Source organism: Conger conger, chromosome 9 (assembly GCF_963514075.1).
Source record: "Conger conger chromosome 9, fConCon1.1, whole genome shotgun sequence".
Taxonomy (NCBI): domain Eukaryota; kingdom Metazoa; phylum Chordata; class Actinopteri; order Anguilliformes; family Congridae; genus Conger; species Conger conger.
Genome location: NC_083768.1, coordinates 12,867,358 through 12,883,758, shown reverse-complemented (window position 1 = coordinate 12,883,758; position 16,401 = coordinate 12,867,358). Strand labels below are relative to the sequence as shown.

The 16,401-nt window shown below is 47.4% G+C and overlaps 1 protein-coding gene across 3 annotated transcripts in view; it reads right to left on the bottom strand.

Moving 5' to 3' along the window:
- Positions 1-16,401, bottom strand: part of LOC133137592 (CYFIP-related Rac1 interactor B-like) — a 57,726-nt gene that overhangs the window by 32,106 nt on the left and 9,219 nt on the right. Inside the window, exons 2-3 of one of the 3 annotated variants that reach the window (XM_061255935.1) lie at positions 7,163-7,243; positions 4,734-4,770 (exon numbers count right to left, since the gene is read on the bottom strand). The gene's annotated coding sequence lies outside the window, so the exon portion shown is untranslated. Of the gene's footprint in view, positions 1-4,733; positions 4,771-7,162; positions 7,269-16,401 lie in introns of those variants that run through there. The other 2 variants (XM_061255936.1, XM_061255937.1) reach the window with 2 other exon arrangements.

The following is a 16,401-nucleotide window of genomic DNA, read 5'->3' as shown; positions in this document are numbered from 1 at the left end:
GTAACACGCATGCACAGAGCCCCACCCTGCTGTAACACGCATGTACAGAGCCCCACACCCTTCTGTAACACACGTGTGCAGAGCGCCACCCTTCTGTAACACGCATGCACAGAGCCCCACCCTGCTGTAACACGCATGTACAGAGCCCCGCCCTGCTGTAACACGCATGCACAGAGCCCCACCCTGCTGTAACACGCATGTACAGAGCCCCACCCTGCTGTAACACGCATGTACAGAGCCCCACACCCTTCTGTAACACACATGCACAGAGCCCCACCCTTCTGTAACACACATGCACAGAGCCCCACCCTGCTGTAACACACATGTACAGAGCCCCACCCTGCTGTAACACGCATGCACAGAGCCCCACCCTGCTGTAACATGCATGCACAGAGCCACACCCTGCTGTAACACACATGCACAAAGCCCCACCCTGCTGTAACACGCATGTACAGAGCCCCACCCTCCTGTAACACGCATGCACAAAGCCCCACCCTGCTGTAACACGCATGCAGAGCCCCACCCTGCTGTAACACGCATGTACAGAGCCCCACCCTGCTGTAACACGCATGTACAGAGCCCCACACCCTTCTGTAACACACGTGTGCAGAGCGCCACCCTTCTGTAACACGCATGTACAGAGCCCCGCCCTGCTGTAACACGTATGTATGGAGCCCCACCCTGCTGTAACACGCATGTATGGAGCCCCACCCTGCTGTAACACGTATGTATGGAGCCCCAGCCTTGCTGTAACACGCATGTACAGAGCCCCACCCTGCTGTAACACACATGCACAGAGCCCCACCCTGCTGTAACACACATGCACAGAGCCCCACCCTGCTGTAACACGTATGTATGGAGCCCAGCCCTGCTGTAACACGTATGTACAGAGCCCCACCCTGCTGTAACACGTATGTACAGAGCCCCACCCTGCTGTAACACGCATGTACAGAGCCCCACCCTTCTGTAACACACATGCACAGAGCCCCACCCTGCTGTAACACGTATGTATGGAGCCCAGCCCTGCTGTAACATGTATGTATGGAGCCCAGCCCTGCTGTAACACACATGCACAGAGCCCCACCCTGCTGTAACACGCATGTACAGAGCCCCACCCTGCTGTAACACGCATGTACAGAGCCCCACCCTTCTGTAACACACATGTAAGGCGCCCCGCCTTGCTGTAACACGTATGTATGGAGCCCAGCCCTGCTGTAACACACGTGTGCAGAGCGCCACGCCCTTGTGTATACCCTCCTCCCCAGACTCATGATGAGATCCACTGCAGTCAGACAGCAGGGCTCAGGGCTGGAGTAACAGCCACTACCTAAAGCTGACCACGCACAGAAGCTGACTGGACAGAGCTGATTTCTGACTGGAATTCATCAACCAATAATGAGATTGGAAAACTTGGAATCTCACGATTCCTCACTGACAGGGTAAGGGGGAGTACCCCAGCTATCACAATGTTGTTACAACGTAGTGGAAACGTTATATCAAACAAAACTTTCCAGTTAATAAACACACTGGATTCAGGAGACATGCATTCTACAGCACCTAAGCTAAATGACCTACATTCATTCCCTTCAACTCCAATATCCTCCAACAGCCATGAAAGCAGTTAGTAACCGGGCAGCAAATCTCATCTGCCCGGCAACGACAGGATTCCAGGTGCTTGCCGGTGTCGCCACCTAGTGGCCAGAAAGGGGGCCGGCTTTCACTGCATTTCGAGGGAGATCTGCACCGGTGGAACAGGGCTAGGGCTACTGCCGCATCCACCACCCGACTGTACACCCTCCTCTTCTCCCGCCTGGGTGCCAGCTAAGACACTCCGTTTCCTTCACAATTATCTCATTACAGAGAATTCGCTGTCAGAGTGCTTTGGACTGTTAAAATCAGATTTGGAAAAGTAGTCCAGACAAGTGTACGCATACTGCTGCAATCTGAAAACTCGAGATTGCCCATGAAGGATTGAAGTTAACATACTTGACCGAAGGTATATTATACACACGTGTACAAATCTATGCATGATGAATGCATTCCATATAATGTCAGGTTAATTAATATACTATATAAAATAATCTCACACACACGTGCCAGTCTGTCCAGCCTGACCTTTTCAAAACTGCCTGGAGAAATGTCACAACCTAAAGGATTAGCCAAAAAGCGGTATAAAACGGGCCGTCGTTAATGGAAGTGCCAGAGGAACAGCAGTAAATCCAAAAGAGCGTCAAGTTCCCACCTCACTGATGACCTTGACGTATGCGTAAGACAACGACCTACATTCAATAAACCCCCACGCCCTGGGCCAAAATAATAACACTAAAGCTTTTTTCTGAGGCATAGGTCATATTTACTTTGAGTTATCCTTTATTCATTAACCTTTCCATTCTAAAAACCATTATAAGTGCAGGCAGCTCGTGGCATTTTCACTGCGTTTAATAGGCATTTGCACTGAATACGCGTCAGCCACAGCATCCGTGGCACGCGGTATAGTGCGATAAGCCTTAACATTACTGAAAGTGTGAACGGCTAAATGACAAATTTGAGCGGTCACTGTTGGGAATCAAATGAGGCTGCGCCTCACTCCATCATCTTCTCCGCAGGTGCGTTTGTACCCACGCGAGGAGAAAATCTCACACCGGTGAAACCTGCAGCCCCCGTTGAGGGCGGGGTCGTCACGGTTCCTGTCGTCACGGTTTCGGTCGCCGCGGTTCCAGCGGGACGCTGATTAATGGCGGGTCTGTAGCTCAACAGCTGCCGCGTCTCTCCCGGGGAGCCGCGAACAATGTCCGCCATAAAAAAGACGCAGCGAATGAGGTCACCTCGCCGCCCCTCCGCGTCTCAGCTGATTCTACATTCCGAACGGCCTGGAAAAACGTGCCCTCCGGGAGACGGTTTCGTATCCTCCTCCGCAAACGCCTTTCGACCTCGCCGAGCTTCTCCAGGCTCTCGTGATACTGATAAAGACACCGCCTGTCTGCTTTCTTCCCCGGTGGAATCGTCATGTTGAGAATTTACAGAGAGTTGTGTAGTCAAGGGCAAATATTGCAGCATGAACACTGCCCCATATAAGAGATTTTGCTCTACACCCCGAATGTGTTTGAATTGAAATGGTCAAATGTCACAAATTAACACTTAAAAATAGGATGATTACGTCGTGAGATCATGAAATATCGAGGGAAAAATAGAGCAATACATCAATAAATAAAGCTTACTAAGCTCATCAACCACATACAGAACTAGTGTAACAATCCCAGTCTAAAATAAATAAATAAAAGTGTTTCAGAGCAAAACAAATAGCACTTCACCATCATTTATTAGCAATACTACTCAGCCAAGGACTAAGTTTTCACGTCACCTGCCACACTGCTGTGGCCCACTGCAATTAACCGCAGCTCAGACTTATTCCATTTCAGTTCAAAACATAACCAGTAGGTGGCAGCATTGCTCCTCCTCTCACGCCTCACCACAGGGAAACCAGCCATCATCCCCTGGACCTGACTCTTAAAAGAACAACCGATCAGTCCTTTCCCAGCAGTGACTGAGAGAAAGTGTGCAGCACTGACGCAGAATGAGGAGTGCCCCGAGGGCTGGCAGGGCCTCTGGTCCTCCCAATCCGCTACAGACCCCAAGTACAAGTCGCAATTCCACACGGAGTTCGGGAATACCGGCCCCTGCTGCGTCGGTGTGCCCGCTCCCGCGGTCAGGAACACGGGTCTCTGCGCTACAAGCAAAGGCCCATGCTGCCTTGGCAACGCCTACACAGGTAGCTCCATGGAAACGGGAGGGGGGGGGCACATTACATTACATTACATTAATGCCATTTGGCAGAGCGACGTACAGTTGATTAGACTAAGCAGGAGACAATCCTCCCCTGGAGCAATGCAGGGGTAAGGGCCTTGCTCAAGGGCCCAACGTCTGCGCGGATCTTATTGTGGCTACACCGGGGATCGAACCACCGACCTTGCGGATCCCAGTCATGTACCTTAACCACTAACCCGTTGTACCCTGTGTCTGAATTTCTTTCCTTTTTATTTTTATTTTCGTAGAAATCGTAACATAATTCCAACCATGAAAGAACAATACAGACACCAGCCAGGGGCTGTAGAATGAAGAACCCACATCTTACCCTCACAAATACACCAAGTGCACGGAACCAAGCGGTTTAACCTCCTAAGACCCGGCGTACACATGCGTGGACTCCACATTTTGGGCTGTACAACCATAATACTTCATTCTTAAGACCGAGAGTCCACATGGACATCATTTTTCTCAAAAACTACATCACGTCAAAAGATGATGCTTAGTTTTTATACTTATCAGGTCCCAATAAGCCCAAATAGCAAAGGGAAATTAAAAATGCACACCAAAAAAGAGTGCGGGTCTTAGGAGGTTAAAGCAGTAACGCATTCCCCTTGCATCGTCCACAGTCTCCAAAAGCAAAGGATGGAGGGAACAAGGTGACCCAAATTACTTTAAATTGAAATTGCACAGCTGGCAGTGGGTCTTGGCCTGTTTTCACGACATTACTCTGGAAGCACAAAACTGCCATATTGGATGATTACATTTGGAAAATGATCTACAGCACGTCAGGATGAATAGAAAAAGAGGAAAACAAAATGGAAAATGGCAGAGTGGAGGCCCACAGAGTGGAGGTCTCGGGTCAGTTAGTAATGAACCGGCGGAGAACGCGGAACGGAATGAATAGAGGATAAAGCGAAAGAACCTACCTTTCACTAATGACTCCTCAGTTCCAGGTCTCAAAAGCTAGAGGGGAAAAAGACATCGGTTAGGATCATAATCAGACCTGCCGAAACGTAACTGAAACCACACATGTTTAAGTGAACACAGGAAAAACAGTACGGTTACCAAATAAACTACCTTTTAACATGTGACATACAAGGTCAGCTTAACTTCTCATCTTAAAATGTTTATTCTCCACTGATATTTACTTTCAATATACAGAACCGGAATGGCTCCTTATCTGATCTTCACTCAGTTGTACGCCCAGAATAATATTTTGCATACAATTTCCCCCTCTAACCACAAGCTCAAACACGCTCTAGATAACCAAAACAGAGGCTTCCACTCTAAAAACAACAATTAGCCACAGAGGTGTGAAGAGGGGAAAATACGGGCCTACCGCAGGGACAACAGAGTATTGAGTCCACAACTTAAAGGACAGACGCCCCTGAGTGTGTGTATGTGTGTGTGTGTGTGTGTGTGTGTATATCCTAGAGTACATTATGTGTTGGGACACTAGTGGGAAGGGTCAGATGATGTTTGACTAGAGGCTAATGTCTTAAGTCGTCTCAGCAGGTGGTTAGCCGGGGTAGTCTGCTTTGTTTATGGTGTTTAAGGCGGTTCCCTAGCAACCCAGTCAGTGAGTCCGCTCTTTCGCGGTCATTCACACACATTCTTCATTCAGATGTTTCAAGAGCTCCTCTCCACAAGCTGCATACAGTAATGCAGACATGTTTTATGATCCAATACTGCAGTCTGTGATGTACAGAGTAGCAGTGTGTAACAGCAAAACAACTGTATTTGCTGTTCCAAATGTTCCCATCTTTGTTCACATCACCCTAACAGACATTTCTTTAACGTCACACAAACATTATGTTTGGAAATTGACACCATGTACTACATTTCTTATTTCAGTAACTAGTAAGGTTGGTTCAAAGCTCACATGACCAAACCATGTGGGTGGTAAACAATGTTGGGCTGGTAAACCAGATAATTGATATGATAAATTATATACATTTTTCAGAGATGCCATGTAAGTTCTAAGAGATACAATATCTCTAAATCAAATATGAGTGCCCAGCTCTGGAATACGATGATAAAGAGAAAGAAGGGGAGGGGCCAAAACTCAGTAGTGGTGTTCAAGGACCTCTGACCTTTGTGACCGAGGTTCACTTCTCAGCCAGAAGAAGAGCGGAGAAAGCTTTTAACTTGAGAGAGGCAAGCCCAGAGGGAACCCTAGCATCGCCCACAGGTGGAAAAACAAGAGTGATATACTAATGGACACGCTGTGTGACAGAAAATAAGAGTATATTAAAACGGCACTTTTTAAAAAGGGCCATTTGTCTTGCAGAAGGAGCAGTATTTTAACGCTAGTGATTGTGCTTCTAGCCACGGAGGAGACTAAATTAGGCCTCTTCAATCACGCTATAATGTCCTTTGTCCTAAACACTCACGAGCACATTTAAGTAAGTGCTGTACTTTCTGAGTAAGTAAACAGAAAAATGAAAGTGTGTATAAAATTGCCGCTCGGAGCTGCGAGGCAGGGCAACAGGACAGAGCGGAGACACTGGGACGGCTTTCTGCGCTGTCCTAATGGGTCGTAATGAGCCTGAACGAGCTACACTCCGGCCCACTCTAACAGAGAGACTCTTATCAGAACAACAAGAGCATGCGGAGGAGAGATGATCACAGCTATTATAAGAACAAAAGAGCACAACTCTAACTTAATTACAAGACAAAGATGACCGTAGATGACAGACGGTGCTCTCGGGACACACTCAGCCAGTGTAACATTTGCCGATTTTAAAAGAGAACGAACGGATTTATCCTGAAGATATGACGAACGTTGTTAATATTATTGCATTAAAATGGTTTTTTTGGGGGGGGGTTTTTTCCATAAAAGTCTGAATGTTAGAAATGATAAGCAGTGGAAAACGCCCTCTCGGTGAGATTCTCAGGCGAGCGGCAGCAAAAGCCAGCGGATTTGGACAATCCTTTCAGCCAATGAATACCAAATGAGCTTCAGCCCCTCCGTCAACCTGAAGCCGCAGCAGAAGGCTGCACACCGTGTTCCGGCTTCAAGGTCCTGTCAACAGACTCACCACGCTTCGGGCAGGAAACACCTCAGGAGCACGGCGACAGAGTCATATTTCTTTGTAGCTTTCCTCGCCGAGCCCTGGATATTTCATTCGGTGCCGAGTGTCAAATCGACATTGACAGATATATACGCCGGGATTAATCCCTTGAACTCCTCCCAATGCCTACATATCCTAAACAGCCCCGGGCTGCATTTCTGGAACATTCCAGCGCTGCGTCTTAACGTACACCACATGGGGCAGGGAAAGCATAGCATGCAGTCATACAGATTAAGATGGATGCAAAACAAGTGAAAAGTTGTGCAGGGATCAGTATTCACCAGCAGGGGGCGTCAGATCTCAGGGGTCCAAGGTCCAGCCCGGCAGACGGCCTGGTCTCAGTTCTCTTGGGGGGTCAGTGTCTGGGGGGGCGGGGGGGACAGGGGGCTGTGAGAAGCATGAAACCCTTAGCTGAACACAGGGCAGGCAGTCCTAACTTTTCTACCTATACTAGGTGGTGTAGCAGTATGCAGGGATGTGGAGTAGTACGTACAAGTTATCGAATATTTTTGAATCAACCTGCCCAGGGACTGCGGTTGAAAATTAGCTATGAGCTCAGATCTGGTGCAAATCATCTCCTCTCATTAATTGAGATGAATGTTTTTTTGTTAATTGTCCCTGGCAAGTAAACAAATAAATAAATAAACAAAACAAATACATAAATAAAAACTAATAAATAAATAACTACAGTACATACACTCAAACACATTCAAGTACATGCAATACAAAACATTTGAGAATCAGGTACCTATTCAGCAACCTATATAAAGTGAGACAAGAACATAGCAAGAGAAATACTAATGAAGGAGCACTGCCGCACACACAGAGAACACACCGAGTACGGTATGGAACAACGCGTCAACTCATCTTAGTTTCTCTCAAAAAGCAAACATGGAGAAATGTTGCTCACGCACACACCTACCAGAAGGTCATATTTGCCTTGTACTTAGTGACTGACTTGAGGAAGAAAAGCTAATTTGGATGATGGTCCAGTGCTACTACAGTGTGATGAAAAGCCTCTCTTCTGTATATACATACATAAGTCCAGGGAAACACACACTAATTAATCACGCTCTGGCTATACACTCAAATGCATCTGTCATCAAGACATTCAACCACATTTGCCTGATTACACACACATCATGTCATCGTAAGTCAACGGCCGTTAGCACAAGGCTGAGACACACTCAGAAATGTTTAAAGTGGGAGAGGTAAACTTAGTTCAGCATTCAGCCATGGATGAGGACACTTAGTTCTCATACTGTAGATCATCTGTACACGATCTTACTGAATTCACCGTACTGTACTTCAGAGAAATGTCACCGAGCAGATGCACTCGCTTATGAAAGCAGAGTCAGCGTTTTTTCAGTAGGCTGTAGTGCTGAATTATGCATTTCATGTCAGGGCTGTTTCCAAATGCTGCATCAATCTTCCTGTATTCCTAACAGTGGATATAAAAGGGAAAGGCCTTGTGTTTGTATCCTAAAAATGATCAACTAACATTCAACTATCAAAGTTTAATGGAGGATGAGCCAGGAGCAGGGTATAGCCTAGCGGCTAAGGTGCTTGACTGGGACCACTTAAAGCCCCAGTGTAGCCACAGTAAGATCTGTGCAGCTGTTGGGCCCTTGAGCAAGGCCCTTAACACCACATTGCTCCATGGGATTGTCCCCCGCTTAGTCTAATCACTTTTGATAAACGTGTCAGCTAATAAATTAAATAATGCCTTTGTGTTTACTCAGGTTCTCTTTGTCTAATATTACATTTTGTGTCATAATCTGAAACCATTTAGTATGAGAAATACGCAATAAGAGAAAGTCTAGAAAGGGGACAAATACTTTTACATAGCGCTGTCGGCCGAGGAGCAGAAGTGTGCAGATCGTTTGCTGCACTGGTCCGATGTGAAGGGTTCCTCACACCTACATTTCCTGGTCATGTAAATTGATAAGCATTCTACTTGCCAAACTAAATTTATACTTATCGGGTATGTGAAAATCTACCACAGGAAGCATAGAGCCTGTGCCATAGCATTCAAGTTATTTATTAATAACGAAAATATGGAAAACATTTTAAAAATGAAATGGAAAAAAATAATGCATACATCGGGTGGGCCAGTACATGCATATGTGGTATATTCCTGCTAATCGCTCATGGAACGCAATCTCTCCCACACCCTCTCATGGGCCACAGCACTGCAGGGACCTCACTTATCTGGCCCATTAGCGACCCTCCTGACCCCAAACTCTCATCACCCCCGCCCCCCCCCCCCCCCCCCAGTCTAAATGCACTCCATTATCCCTAACCGTCACAAACAGAAAGGCCATCCTGGATAACTACACCGAATCTGCAACCGGTTATCCAGTCTCTTACTTCCTCATCTACCTACCTACTGTTTCTGATCTACAGGGCGGCCTGTAGTGTAGTGGTTAAGGTAAATGACTGGGACAGGCAAGGTTGGTGGTTCGATCCCCGGTGTAGCCACAATAAGATCCGCACAGCCGTTGGGCGCTTGAGCAAGGCCCTTAACCCTGCATTGCTCCAGGGGAGGACGGTCTCCTGCTTAGTCTAATCAACTGTACGTCGCTCTGGATAAGAGCGTCTGCTAAATGCCAATAATGTAATGTAATGTACCAACACACAATCTCACTTAACCTGAACAGCGTTGCGTTTCAGTCCAACCCTTTCTATGGGGATTCATGTTCCAGTGGTTTATTTTTGAAGCTGATCGCACCACAGTTTTCATTAACAACTGAAGGGGGAGGGTGTTATTGCTCCTCTAATGAAACAGTTTCTCAGACAGAGGGGAGGTGGACATGGAGCGGAGAAATGAGCCAAAATACAGCCCACACCACCCCGTGCGGCAGCCCCGCTTAATACGCCTATCCCTCAGGCCCAAGAGCAGAACAGACCTGGGTCAAATACAGAATTGTTTTAGATTCTGTGCTCGACTGATCATTGTTAGTCACTAACTATTGTCAGTCACTAACAGCAGCATTTTGAAAAAAAGGAATCCTTCCACTCGTGGCCGTTAAGTCACCCCTGCAAGGCTGCAACTCAGAACTCAAAACGTGTCCCTGTGCACCATGCACACAAAAAGAACCAGCTCATTTGCAAAACAGGAAGTGCTGTTTTAATAGTTCGGGCCGTTGTTGACAGACGTTTTGGTATGTGTGAGATGTGCTGTGGACGTGTGGCGGACACAAGGCCCTTTTATTAGACTCCAGATTAGCCAGAGGAGAAGCGAGACTAGACATAGAGGAAGCTCGAAAGGTCAACAGGAGAAGAAACCTGACCGATCCGAGGTCCTCACCTTTGATGGTCCTCATCTGCCCCTGGTGTGACCTCAACGGCACGTTTTAAGAGAGCTATTCTGGTGAGGTTCTGCCGGTAACTAATTGAGACGGCCACGGTGAACATTCACAGAATATGGTTTGTGGTTATTTAACCTTTAAACAGCGCCTTTTGTCATTCGTAACTGAAAGAGTGCCAGTTTCACCGTCTGTTTTCTAAGTGTAGTTTGTGTGTGGAGTAACATCGCAGTTTTATCGCTTTACAGCTGAACAAATAACCGGAACTTTCCACCACTTTTTTAAAATGAAATTGCGTACCAATGACTCGCTGAGGGATAAAAAACCACGCGTGCAGACTCGGGGCTGTCCGTCAAGGCAGACGGCTCACATGGTTTATGGGTTTTTATTCAAACCCACTTAGGGGGCTTCAGCGTCGCACGCCATTAACCTGTGGAGCCATCTGCGGCTCCATCAGGCTCCACTGCTCCATACACACCGCAGCACAACAGCTGTTCTGGGGACTGCGGGAGCCAAGACGGTAAACAACAGAGTCACACCAAGCCTCTCCATCCATCCTTAATGCGTCACATACACTTATGCGAGAAAACGATGCCCGTTTGCAGGTCCATGCATTCGCCGGCGACCGAGCAGGACAAATCCATCGCAACAATGTCACATAATGTGGTCACATCCGTCCAGGCAATGTCACAACATTGGGAAACATTGGCTCAGGCGGTAAGAGCAGTCGTCTGGCAGTCGGAGGGTTGCCGGTTCGATCCCGCCCCGGGTGTGTCGAAGAGTCCCTGAGCAAGACACCTAACCACCAAATGCTCCTGATGAGCTGGTCGGTGCCTTGCATGGCAGCCAATCACCGTTAATGTGTGTATGAATGTGCGAATGAGAAGCATCAATTGTACAGGATAAAGGTGCTATATAAATGCTGACCATTTACCGTTATGACACAATCACATCCGTTCAACAACGTCATGAGTATAATGCGGCCACAAAAGGCCACCCACCCAGAACCCATGCCGTGGATCATTATCATACAGTTCAAGAAGTCTCACAAGATGTAGAATATACACTTGTACGCTTCTGTGCATCTATCACAACTCTGTATTTTGCTAGACCCACATTGTATTCTCATTTGATATGTTCTACAGCAGGGGTGTCAAACTCCAGTCCCGGAGGGCCGCAGTGTCTGCTGGTTTATTGGTGCGTTTCAGCATGAGAGATACATTTTACACAGTCTTTCATTGGCTAAAGAGTTCACACAGCTTGTTCTCAAGGCCTTAATTGGCTGCTGATTGAAAAGGAAACCACAAACGCCTGCAGACATTGCCGCCCTCCGGGAGCGCTCCGCGCCCCGCCCACTGCGGCGGCCTCTCACGCGGGGCGCGGGGCGCTCCGGACAGACGTGTGACAGCTCGGGGACCGAGCGGCCCAGGAAGGCGCCGGCTCCAGGCGAAGGTGTCACTTCCTGTCTAAGCGACACCTCAGACGCCCAAAATTAATTTTTCTCTGCACGGTGAGAGCTGAGCTGCCCTAGAGAGAGCTCCGGGGAGCAACACGCCTCCGTTCGTGGGTACTCCTGCCATCTGTCGAACGTCTGGCAGCCGGGAGCAGAGGCTGAGGCACCGGGGCGGTAACCTGCTGTTCAACAGCTCCATGAATCTGCACGAATCTGCACATACCGTAAAACGGGGAGTGTCAAACTCCACTCCCGGAGGGCAGCAATGTCTGCAGGTGTTTGTGGTTTCCTTTCAATCAGCAGCCAATTAAGGCCTTGAGAACAAGGTGTGTGAACCCTTTAGCCAATGAAAGACTCAGAAATGCATCTCTCCTGCTGAAACGCACCAAAAAACCAGCGGACACTGCGGCCCTCCAGGACTGGAGTTTGACACCCCTGCTGTAGAACATATCAAATGAGAACACAATGTGGGTCTAGCAAAATACAGAGTTGTGATAGATGCACACAAGCGTACAAGTGTATATTCTACACCTTGTGAGACTTCTTGAACTGTATAATAATGATCCATGGACTTATGTTGTCACGCAGTGTGATACACAGATGTGGGAGTTTCTTGGTCTCCATAAGACTGAGTCACAGCATGGAAAGAATTATTGATGGGTTGAACTTTATAGCAGGTGGAACTATAATTTGCCATCAATAACCAACTCACCTGAACACGAGAAAAGTGTTTCTCAATTCCAATCCTCGGGACCCACTTGCCAGAAGGTTTTTGTTGTCACCAGGAACTCACACACACCTGATTTAATGACTGAGCCAAATCAAACCATCAAAAATCCCCTTGATTAGTTAAATGAGGTGCGTGAGTTCCTGGTTACAAAAAAACATTCTGGCAAGTGGGTCGAGGACTGGAGTAGAGAAACACTGCTTTAGAAGATTACTCTCCCCAGCAGAAAAAAACATTAACCTGCCTGTTACAGATAACCATGCCCACTGATCCTCATAAACATTGATTTTCTCATTACTATTCACAAATGTACTTGGGTGACCCATAAGCTCTGACCACACACCAGAGCCGCGTCAGCCATTTTAGCTCCTCACTCATCTCGTTTGTAAATCAGCTTGACACAATTATTGCGATGAGGCATAGCTTTGATAGTAAACAAGGTAGCAGATAGAGTGCTACTATTGCCTTTCAACAGGGTGACGCAGCAGGAAGGGGGTCACGGGAAGCCAGTTTGTTCACTTCTTGCTCGGGAGCTCTGTAAGGGAAGTGGCTTCCCATTAGTGAATCTCTCTCAATCCTTCTGCCCCTGTGTTATCGTTCACAGCAAATCAGCATCTCTGCCAGAGTGCCCTTTCACATGAAGGATGAACTCAGGATAGAGGTTGGAATGGAATCAAATTCAGTTTGAAGAGATGGGAACCCTGGGTGATACAATTGGCTGACCTTTCAAAAGTCAGCAGAGAAAGGGGGCAATAGTATGAAACAAATTTGTAGACTCAATTTTATTCAAACTATAACTGCCAAAAACTATTTCCTCACATTAAACATGCCCTTTATATGTTGTTTAAATAGTCAAGTATGGAACGAACAACTGAAATGGAGAACAGCATGATTTTGTCCAATGTAGCCAAGATTTCAAACTTCCAGCCGACCATCATGGCATGTAATATTGCATCAGAAAGAGGTGCTCTGTATTCACTGTCCCTCAAACTAAAATAAAAAGCCATCGGTAGCAGAGTTTCAGAAGAATGTGCAGGATTCACAGAAGAAGAAACACAGTCTGCTTGCTGAAATGTGTGTGCTGCCATGAAAGGATCACTCAGCCATTTTGGTGAATGCTCTGGGCTCTCAGCTTATCGCCTCTTCATTGTAGAGCAGAGGACGATAACTGCCATTCATGAGGTGTGGAAAATACTGACATTTACTCATAGTCCTCCACCTATGACGCGAGAGGGGCAAGCTTGTGGGTGTCTTTACATTTAACACAGCTGGCATTTTTAAATGAAATAAAACACATTTTAATGCTCAAAGCATATTAAACTTCTGTTATTAAGCCAGCATTGTCACACAAAACACTACATCTACAGTTACTGTATAGTTGTTTCTTCTGGAATAGTGATAAGGCTAATAAAATAAAAATTAATTCATGCTACATAGTTCTACCATCAAGGAAAAAAGCAACCATAAACTCTTTGAAACAAAAGCACGATAACAATAATACATTGGCAGCATATGATATGACAGACCAAAGGATCTTATGCGCAACCAACTGATGCTACAAATTTTAACACTTGGCGATTCTCTAACAGAACAGAAACTCTCAAACTTTAACTTTTAAGCAACATGGAGGGTTGTCAGTAATATCCTGACTCCAGCCCAAGACGAACCGGGCTTCTTCTCACTGGGGTTAGGGTTCAAGTTACGCGTGGTCTGGGTTTCACAGGTTAGAACAGCGGCTATCACAGTCTGCTAAACGCAGCTGCGTGTGAAAAACCAGTCGCTCCTCCGACCAGTCTCCTTCAGCGCCTTCTTAAAGCGGATCACAGGTCAAGACTAAATAGGGTCACCAGATTCAGAATTAGTCAAAACTGGACACCATCCACCACACACACGCACACGGTCATAACTGAATGTGGACATGGAGGTGAGGGGGGCGTCTGTCGAAACCATTCAACGACTGGGGGTTGGGGGGTGGGGGGCAGTGTCACGCTTTAACCCCAGTGTAACGATGTAGAAGAAAGAAATCCAATACACACCAGCTGCAATCGGTTTTTCATACCAGACATTTATAATGTCCGGCTGGGACTGCAAACAAGACGTGTACAACATCATTTTTAAACCAGACAATCCGGTCCAGCTCTGGGCATCAGGCATCGCTAGGGGCCACAACTGGAAGCCACCCACAGGGGTGAGAAAAGGGAAAAAGATTAAGTATATGCTAACGACAGGGCAGAAGCTCCCGTGCCCGACTGGACAACAGAGGTTCGCAGTAAATCGAATTAATCAATAACCCAACACACGGATCCTGAAACTGAAAGCAAGCCGGTATCAGATTTTGACTTCTCCCTTTTCTATGCTTTCATCTTTGTTTCCATTTGAATTACTCCTTTATTTTATTTTTTTAAATAATAGCTGCACTTCACTTTAGATCAATGAGCGCGTTTATTTGAGCGCTGGGCTCTGGTTCCAGCAGTAGCTGCTTCTGGAGCAGCAGGTGTGAGCGTGGGGGAGCAGACACCCGGACCGCGTACAGGCCCTGGGGGGGCGATCAGGGTGGCCAGGTATGAAGAGTGTCCGCACGGACGGACCGTAGCCGCCTCCTGGCCTGGTGACAGGGCTGCTGGGAGCTCTCACCCGCAGCACGACACGGACTGACCCCAGGGACGGAGACAGAGAACAGACACGCTTCTCTTCCGTTTAAACAAAAAAAAAAGACTACACTCCTCGCTTTCTGTAGAAGGACTGGCATAACATCATAACGGGACACAACCCCCGGGCTAATAGCTGCCTGGCTTCCCAAACCGCCGAATCAAACAGATGCTAACTAGAGCCCCCCTCCTGCCCCCCTCCTGCTGAGCCTGTTTCTGATATTGAAAGTCAATCACACAACTCTGCTTTACTGGTAGGCCTGCATTCCTCAAGCGTGCACCGTTAAAAGGAACATGAACATGATACGGCATCGGAGCAATGGAGATCCCGCCAAAATGGAGGATGGTTTTCCACGTGCATGTAGCTGGCATGTTCCGACAGGTCTGTTCTCCCGACACTGCTCACAGGGTCTGCAGCCATCATGTGAGAAGTCAACGGGAACGGCAGAAGAGCGGGAACCTGAACACCGATTCATTCCCAGCATAAAAACCCTGTCTCTTTAACCCAGAATAACTTACAGGAACAAAAACCGACATCACATTACAGTTATTTAGCTGACACTTTTGTCCAAAGGGACTTACATTTGATTAAACTAAACAGGCTCCAATCCCCCCTGGAGCAATGTGGGGTAATGCACACACACACACACACACACACACACTCAGGGGAGAGATGGTGGTCATGTGCGCATGCGCACACACACTCACACACACACACAGGGGAGAGATGTTGGTAATGCACACTCACACACACACACAGGGGAGAGATGGTACAGTCACAATGCAGACAGTAAAGCGGAGACACTAGCCCCGATTCAAAAGCCACGGAGGTGAAAAAGCACTAGTGCCCATTTCCTCTAGACGAGGCACAGGAGTTAGAATCAGGCCTTGGGAGTAACACACATCTCTGCTGTTCCCTACAGTAGCGGCCATTACGTTTCCATATCAGCTGTTCAGATTTAAGCTGAATCCCTCTAGCTACTGAACATTCCCCCTCCCGACACGCACACACACGCACACAGACACACACAGACACAGACAGACACAGACAGACACAGACACAGACACAGACACACAGACACACAGACACAGACACACAGACACACAGACACACAGACACACAGACACACAGACACACAGACACACACACACAGACACACAGACACACAGACACACAGACACAGACACACACAGACACAAACAGACACACAGACACACAGACACACACACACACACACACACACACACACGCAGGCACACGCAGGCACAGGCCTCCTCGAGGCGAGTGGGTACATGATTTGAGGGCTAATGCTTCCTCCAGCGAACACGCTCGTGCTCAACTTTCAAAGACAAGTTCAGCTCTAATGTGCCCAGAGTACTGCAC